This window comes from Panthera pardus, unplaced genomic scaffold (assembly GCF_024362965.1).
Source record: "Panthera pardus isolate Hobbes unplaced genomic scaffold, ASM2436296v1 HiC_scaffold_26, whole genome shotgun sequence".
NCBI classification, from domain to species: domain Eukaryota; kingdom Metazoa; phylum Chordata; class Mammalia; order Carnivora; family Felidae; genus Panthera; species Panthera pardus.
This window is the reverse complement of record NW_026526832.1, coordinates 19,010,436-19,018,879: the sequence shown is the minus strand read 5'-3', so window position 1 is coordinate 19,018,879 and position 8,444 is coordinate 19,010,436.

Genomic DNA, 8,444 nt, shown 5'->3' with positions numbered 1-8,444 from the left:
CAGAGAGTGTCAGAAGACCTGGAAATTTCCTGTATAGCCAAAGGCTCAAAATATGGCACAGGGAATGCTATTTCTATTCAAGGCCCCATCTATCAAATATAAATGATGGGCTACTTGCCCATCTCCCAGGGATCTGCATGCCTCGGACATAATATAATTCTTTTAATCTTTAAAGTTAAAACAAAAGCGTGGGAGGGGGAAAAAAGAAGGTGCATCAAGTCCTTTGTCAAGTCCTTGACAAAAGGAAATTGCTAAATATTGCACTCAAACTAGCTTGGTAATGAGTAACTATACCTTCACGATAAATTGCAAAGAACTTTGTCTTACTAAATTCATGCTTCAAGACTGAACATTCTGTGCAATGGGCTCAAGAAGTAAAGTCCAGGTACAGTTAGGCCCTATGCCACTCATAATCATCAATTTAATTTCCATTTACTATGTGCCAGGCCCTGTGCTAAGTGATATACATGAGTTTTCACATTTTGTCCTCAAATCCTATGAGATAGAGTCTGTTATTATCCCCTTTTACAGATTCAGAAACTGAGGCACAGATGTGTAAGTAACTTGCTTAAGGACATAGAACTAGTAAGTGGTCGAGCTAAGATGTTAGCCTGGTTACCCTGACTCTGAGCTGCTTTCTCTCTCTTTTTTTTTTTTTCTTTTTCTTTCTTTCTTTCTTTCTTTCTTTCTTTCTTTCTTTCTTTCTTTCTTTCTTTCTTTCTCTTCTTCTTCTTCTTCTTCTTCTTCTTCTTCTTCTTCTTCCTCTTTTTCTTCTTCTTCTCCTCCTCCTCCTCCTCCTCCTCCTCCTCCTCCTCCTCCTCCTCCTTCTTCCTCTTCTTCTTCTTTTGGGTAAATGCATCTGACAAACTCACATATACAAACAGAGGATTTAAATGGAATAGAATCCTTCAGATTACAAAAGTTACAAAAGGATTCTCCAGAATGGTCTCTAAACCCCAAATTCCCCTGTAACTTCAGTCAGCAAAATCCATGGTTTTATTTTCTGGGTTGGTTTGATATTCCCAAGTTTTAAGGAAAATAGTTTTTGAATATAACAGACTTTTGCTCTTTAGGAAGGGTTACTACTAAACCTCTCATCAAATTAGTTAATTCCAATATGATTAATTCTGATGCTTGTTAACGATTGACTTATTTTCTTATGGGTATTGAACAGCTAAATGTAGAAAGGAGCTTTGGGCAAGGTAGTTTATAATTTAAGTATGAATTTTATAATTATACATTTGTGTATCTTCACACATAATCAAGGTTAATCAAATAGAGAGCCTGAAAGAGTGAAATTATAGTGTTATGGTGTAGTAGGAGTTGGGGGCTTTCTTCTTGAATCAGCCATCAACTTGATTTATAGATGTTTTATCTCATTAACCTTTATGTTGTGGAGCTAATTAGCAATGCTGGGAACCGCAAAACACACTTGAAGCAGTCACATAGCTCTTTAACTCCATCGTGCACCCAATTAAGCCGGACCCAATAATTCTGAATCATAGAAGACATCTTTGGAAGACGTTGCCTCCTTCGTTTCAAATGGCTTACTGAAATGAAAATCCATCTTGATGTAAACCCTGTTTTTCTCTTTCGGCTGTACATCCTTTTGCATCAAATCCTTCTGAAGCCTTCAAAAGCTCTTCCCAGAGGCAAACACATGCAGATTGTTCTGACTATCCCTGTTTGGGTTAAGTTGTCCCAGGACCCCATGGAAGGTCCTGAGGATTTCACTGCCAGCCTCCCGTGTGCTGGTGAGCACCAGGGCAGCCGCATCAGAACCCAGCCCCAGTCAGAAGGCTGCCATCTTGAGGATGGAAAAGGTTCTTCAGGTTCTCACAGTGCTGTTGGCATCCTTTTGCTCCTATTCCCCATTCCTACTTCTGGAACTAAGCCCCTGAGGCAGGGGTGGTTACAGTCTCTCTTCCCTTGGCTTCTATGGGAGGATTCTGAGGTGGTTGGCCTTCCATTCTTGTGGCTGGGTTAAGGGGCCAGCTAGAATGGAGGGTTGATGGGAATCAAATAGGCTGCATTGATTTACATAGGAAAAAATGTGGAGCTACTCTCTGGAGAGAGAGAATAGGCTGGGTGTGTAGCTCTTGAGTGTGACTTCGAGAAAAATGGGCACTTCTTCAAGAAGCTTAGCAAAGATTCACATTACGTTTAAGACACTGGGGATTCAACTTGTGTTTCTTTTGAATAGGACGCCACGTGAGGGTGGACCTTCATAAGGGAGGAAGAAGGCTTACATTTATTCACATTGCATTTCAAGTAATTTTCTGGGTGAGGGAAGTGGTTTGGGTAGAAAAATCTAGGACGATGGCTTACAGTGGGGTTTTCTGAATTTGCATGGTCTTAGGACAGGACTGTGCGGTGTGGGCAGTCGTAGAGAGGGGCCCATGGGAGGTTATATTATCAGGTGGAGGCCCTTCACCTCCCTTAGATTTGCAGGCGAAGCTGAGGTTTCTTTTGGGGTTGATTTCACACGAAGAGTAAACTCCAGTGCTGGAGTAAGGTGACACCAAACTTCAATTTCTTTTCTTAGTTTGCTTTAAAAATGGACTAGATGGTTAACATACAGAAGAATTTTTGTGTGGGTTCTTGCTTCTTAAATGCCAAACTGATGTTCTAATGCCGTTTGACATGTCTCTTGGGTGAATGACTCAGCCCTGGCCTCATGGACCCTCCACAGGCTCTCCCTCCCTCAGGGGTGCAGGTGTGTCCCCACCTCAGTTGGAGGCCAGGAAACTAACCACAATCTCCTGGCTATGAGACTGTAGGCTCCTGCCTTGGAGGCAAAACAGGGTGAAACACAGGCAGGCAGGATCCCAAACCACAGAAGCTCAAGTTAGGTCATCTTTGTGAACATGACAACTTGCTGTCTCTCTTAGTCAACAAAAAGAAACATAGACCCATTCAAAAATGGCTTTAAAAGACAGAATTTGCATGACTGTGGCGACTTGCATTGAGTGCTGTTCCAAAGCAGTGGAGAATGAATTCGCCAATCTTCTTCACAAGCCAAGAAAGGTGCCAGGGTACATTCATGCCAGTTTATAGAAGGACCGTTGAGTAAAGGGGTTTAAATCATTTGTCTGGTAGCCAGTGAGTATGTTGTCTGATTTCCTGGTCCCTCCTCACATGCACCTAACAACTTGGGGGACTGTGTGCTGGGCAGGAACCATCTTTCAAAGCCCTTGGAGACATTCATGGGATTGTCCCTCTGTGGGACCAGGCTCATTGGGGCAGTTAGAAATTAGGTTGAGGATCAGGTTAGTGAGGAGGAAGCAGTGACGGAAAATTATTACTCATGGGAACAATAGTTACCAATAACCATGAAAATAGTTATTCATGGGAACTTTGCCATGATTGGTATGGCCATTAACACGGTCATTTCATTTTGCCTTAAACGTGGGATCTAGTCCAAGGTGGAGGTAGGCGAACCCTTAGGAATGCATAGTGACTATTTACCCAGTTTACCTGTGGGAATCAAGCACATGAAATTGCCTGAGTGAAACAACACTGCTTTGAAAAGCGTTCTCTCACATTCACAGTGTATTTAAAATAATCATTAGGAAAAAGGGCCTGGTGTTTTGAGGAATCTATCAGAAATCTTCAGCTCGGTTTGTTCCTAGGGCAGAGTGACAATGGATTTACTTTGCTGAAGTCCTAACTGCTACTGTCAGGGTTATCCAGAAAGTCTAGATAATGCTACACATAGGAAAAACAGAAACATTTTCTTTTCTAGACGGGCACCCCTGAAGACTAGAGATAAGAATCACTTTAAATATGAGTTATTGATCCATTCCTCTAAGGCTGGGTAATAATGAACACTGTTTGCTCTTTGTAGAATTTAACATCTGCCCAACCCACTTATAGCACATGGAGTTTGGCCTTACCTCACACAGCCATACTGGTTGCTTTTGACCCTGGCATGTATCTTACTGAGCTCTATCTTGAGTGGAGGGAAAAGATTAATAGAATTGATTTTGAGTGTACTAAATTCTACCCATGACAGACATGTTTCAGGCAGCTTCATGGAATGACTCATAGAGACCAAAACAGTTATTTGTGGACCTGGGGCTTCTTTGGTCACCCACTTCCCCACTGGGTGGCCCAGTCCCTGATTCCTATAGCAGACCTACTTAGGAAGGCTGGTGTATTTTCTTGGTTGCATTTTTCTGTAGCCTTTTAATCTCCACAGATGAGACAACTTAACATGCTCCTGCCACATGTGGCCAGAGATCTGCTTTGTGACAGCATCAGGACCAATCTTGTCTGGACAGAGGGCTAGAAAAGACCTTGGACCTAATGTTAGTATCAAGTCATGGTGGTTCCTGGCTCCACCCTGGCTCCAGAAACTGGACTCTTATCTTGTCCGTTCACTTTATAAATATTGATTGAGCACCTGCTATGTGCCAGGCCCACAAATATGGCAGTAACTAAAATAGATAGAAATCCCTGCCCCTCTTTAACTTCTGTTCCATTTTAAGAAACTACCATTTTGTCCTAAATTTCAATTGTCATTCCCTGGTCAGTAAGTCACTTCTTCTAGAACAATATTTCTTTTTTCTTTTTTTTTTTTCAGAGGGAGAGAGGGTGCAAGTGAGGGAGGGGCAGAGAGAGAGAGAGAGAGAGAGAGAGAGAGAGAGAATCCCATGAGGGGCAGAGAGAGAGAGAAGCAGGGGTCACCTGAAGCAGGGTTCATGTTCACTTAAAGTGGGACTTGAACTCAGAGACTGTGAGATCATGACCTGAGGCAAAGTCAGATGCTTAAAGACTGAGCCACCCAGGCGCCCTAGAACAATATTTCTTAAACTTCAGTGTGCATTCAAATCACTTGGGTAAATGCACATGTTAGATTCTGCATCTAACAAGCTCCCAAACGATACTGTGAGGATGCCGCCTGGCTTACGTGTTGAGTAGCAAGTATGGGCACCCAGCAGCATTAGCACCACCCATGAATTTGTTAGAAATGAGGATCCTTGGGCCTTGCTTCAGACCTACTGGGTCAGAATCTATCCTTCAACAGGATCCCCAGGAGTTGAGAAACATGTAGAGCACTGATTCCCAAAGCACATGCAACATCAGAAGCTATAGGTGACAGTCACAAAATACCTGTGGGTCTCGTTCCCCCCTTCCACAGAATTGGATTACCTGGCAGCGAGCACCCCAGGTGATTCTGATGGATACCAGGTCTGAAAACTCGCAAGAGCATTTTCGGAGGACAATTTCTGAGCTTTGTGGCACTTCCCCATGGAAATAGCCTTAGAGACGACTTCATGATAGTCATCTGAGATTGTGTGCTCCTCTGAAGTTATCCCCACACGAGTCCCAGATAAGAAACTGAGGCCAGGTTCTTGTCCAGGGTCACATGGTTATAAATGGTGAAGTCTGGCCTGCAACACACGTGCAGTTCTTCCACCACAGTCCTGCTTCCTACCCACCACAGGAATGCCTCTCCTTGACTGTGACCCAGATCTTTCCCTCCTCCAGCAGAGTTTCAGCCCATTACCTCTAAGCCTCCACACCCTCACAAATTCTTTACTGCTATCCTCTCCCCACCCACATCACCCACCAGCCAAACCACACGTTTAATTGGTTGACTTTCCCCAAAGACTGTTTCTGTCAGCCTTTGATGATCGTGGCTCTTCTTGGGGCAGGTGAAGTATGTGGGTGGGAAGGGTGTTGCCCTCTGGACTTCCATCCATCTTTCAGGAAGGCTGTTCAACTTTCTGCTCTTTGTCTTCTGTTCTGGCGTCTCTCTCAATAAGTGTTCTGCAGCCTTCTGGAATGTATGTGAGCACCTCCTCTCTTTGCTCTCAGCTTCAAGAGTTCCTCACTCTTTCAGATTGGCCACTTTCTTCCCTCCCTATCCTATTCAGGGAGGTGCTGCTCACCAGTGAATTTCAATGGACACACTTGGAACTTATGGTCCAAGATAGGGGTCCTAGCTTGGCATCCACATATTCTAACCCAGTACTTTTAAATCTTGAGTGTATCTTAGAGTCTCTTAGGGAGTTTAAAAAACCCGATGTCATGGGGCGCCTGGGTGGCTCAGTCGGTTAAGCGTCTAACTTCAGCTCAAGTCATGATCTCGTGGTTCGTGAGTTCAAGCCCCGCGTCGGGCTCTGTGCTGACAGCTCGGAGCCTGGAGCCCGTTTCAGATTCTGTGTCTCCCTCTCTCTCTCTGCCCCTCCCCCGTTCATGCTCTGTCTCTCTCTGTCTCAAAAATAAATAAACGTTAAAAAAAATAAAAAAAAAAACCCCGATGTCTGGACTGCACTCAGATTGATTAATTTAAAAACTCATGTGGGAGATAGGCATCAGTGGTTTATAAAGCTCCCCAGGTGGTTCCAATGTGCAGCCAAGGTTGAGGGCCACTGGAAAATCCAGGTAAAATTGTTTCTGGATAAGCATATGTGCACTTCCTGGAAAAGCTAAGCCATAGCTTTTAGCAGATTCTCAAGGGTGTCCATGGCACCTTCCTCCTTCCCTTTCCCCACCTCAAAAAGGGCTCAGTGACTGGTCTAAGATAATAAATAAGCAGGGAAAACTTGCCAATTTTTAAGGAAACACCAAATACATGTGTTAATTAAATAAGTTAGGCATTAGCTTGTAGAGCAGAGAAAGTACCTGTTGTTGCTTCTTGGGAATGTTCTGTTTGGTGGGATGGGAGAATCCCTATCTCTCCCAATTAGCCAGGAAAACTGTGTGATTTCAGATGCTGCCCCTACACAGGTCTGATCACATCACCTAACTGTCCCACGGCTACGGGACCACAACATCCTGGTTTCTTCATGACCTAGCTCCAGCCACCCTTTCTAGCTCATCTCCCTCACTTCTTCACACACTTGAGCCCCAAGAGGATGCTCACTGTTCAGTTTTCACACACCGTGCCTTTGCTGTTATTCTTTCCCAGGCTCCACCCCCTTCCCCAACTCTGCCTGCCTTGGGATGGGCCTAGGAGGGGAGGGAAGATAGAAGAGAATGGCTGGAGGCGGATTCTCTGGGGACAGAAGGTACTCAGTTACATTTGTCAAAGTGAGTAGGGCAGCAACCTCAGGAGTTCCTGCTTGGGGAGTAGGGGGATGATGTACAGAGATTCAGAGAAGTTCTGGCCTTCAAGAGATGAAGATGCCAGTGTCGGGGAGGTGGACCAGTGATTTGAGGAGTGCAGGGAAGCATACTAGGTGCTCTGAGAGGGGACCTGTGGGGTGGGAGGAGGAGTGGAGGGTCAGGAAAGACTTCATCTAGAAAGGGACTGATTCCCAGTGTCCCAGAAAGGACCCCAGTGGAGAGAGATGGGCCTAATCAGGAGGCTGAGACTAGATTATAGAGGGCATTGAATGCCAACCTGAGGACACTCACCACACACAGAGTGAGCCCAGCTGGTGCCCCCAGGTCTTGCCAGCTTTTAGTCTTGCTCCCTCAGGAAATCTTTGCTATATGAAGCTGTTGAGGCATAGGAGCTAATTTTGAAGCTGTGTCATCTGCCTAGGGGTGTCTAAACTTGGGAAGGTGCTAGCTTTTTGCAGGGAGCCTCGGCTTTCTGTAGAGTCTCCTTTCCCACACTGCCCATGTTCCCAGGCCCCTAGAACAAGTCAGGGAGCCAGGATCTCTGACCCTATAGATAAGACAATGACTGTACTTCCCAACCATAAGTCAGGTGGGACATAGGTATGAAAGTGGACTGGAAAATGGGCATTTAGAGGCCTCTCAGAATAGCAGAGGAGGAGTGGAGTAACCTCCAGATCCTTGGGTTTGAAACCCCGTGCTAAGTGCTGGGAATTCAGTGTTGACTGACACCACACAGACACTACATCTAAAGCTCGGCAAGAGTAGATGTTCAATAAATGTTGAACATGTGCTTTCCTGGGCTGAGAATCCAGGTTAAACAGTTGTACCTCCCCCCACCACCACCTCCCCCTGCAAAGAGGTGGATGCCCCTCCCCTAAGGCCTTCACCCCTTCCACTTGGGCTACCAGGATTCTCTAAGTGTTCTACACTTTAATAAGGCACAGAGGGCTCATTATGTATATCCGGGAAATCCTCCCCTCCAATCCAAATCAGGAATTACATCTGTATTAATAAACATTTTAATTAACACTTACCAACTGCCAACAAAGTGTTAGGTGTAAATAGCAGGTGGGTGCAGGTTGAAGTAATGAGACTAGACAGTCACTGCTTCCTTTCTATTCCATTCAGAAATTTCAAGAAATAATTCATATGCTATCTCTTTTTAGAAACAAGCTTATAAATTCTCCCGAACCCCGAAACAATTAATACACAAATACTTATCATTGTTTGCCATTTAAACATAAATATTAATAATTTAACTTTGGCATGGTGCCTCTCATCTCAGATTCATTTATTCTTTCATTCACCAGACAGTCAAAAGGTGTTGGAGGCGCTGTTCTTGGTGCCAGGATACAGCAGTGAGTGAA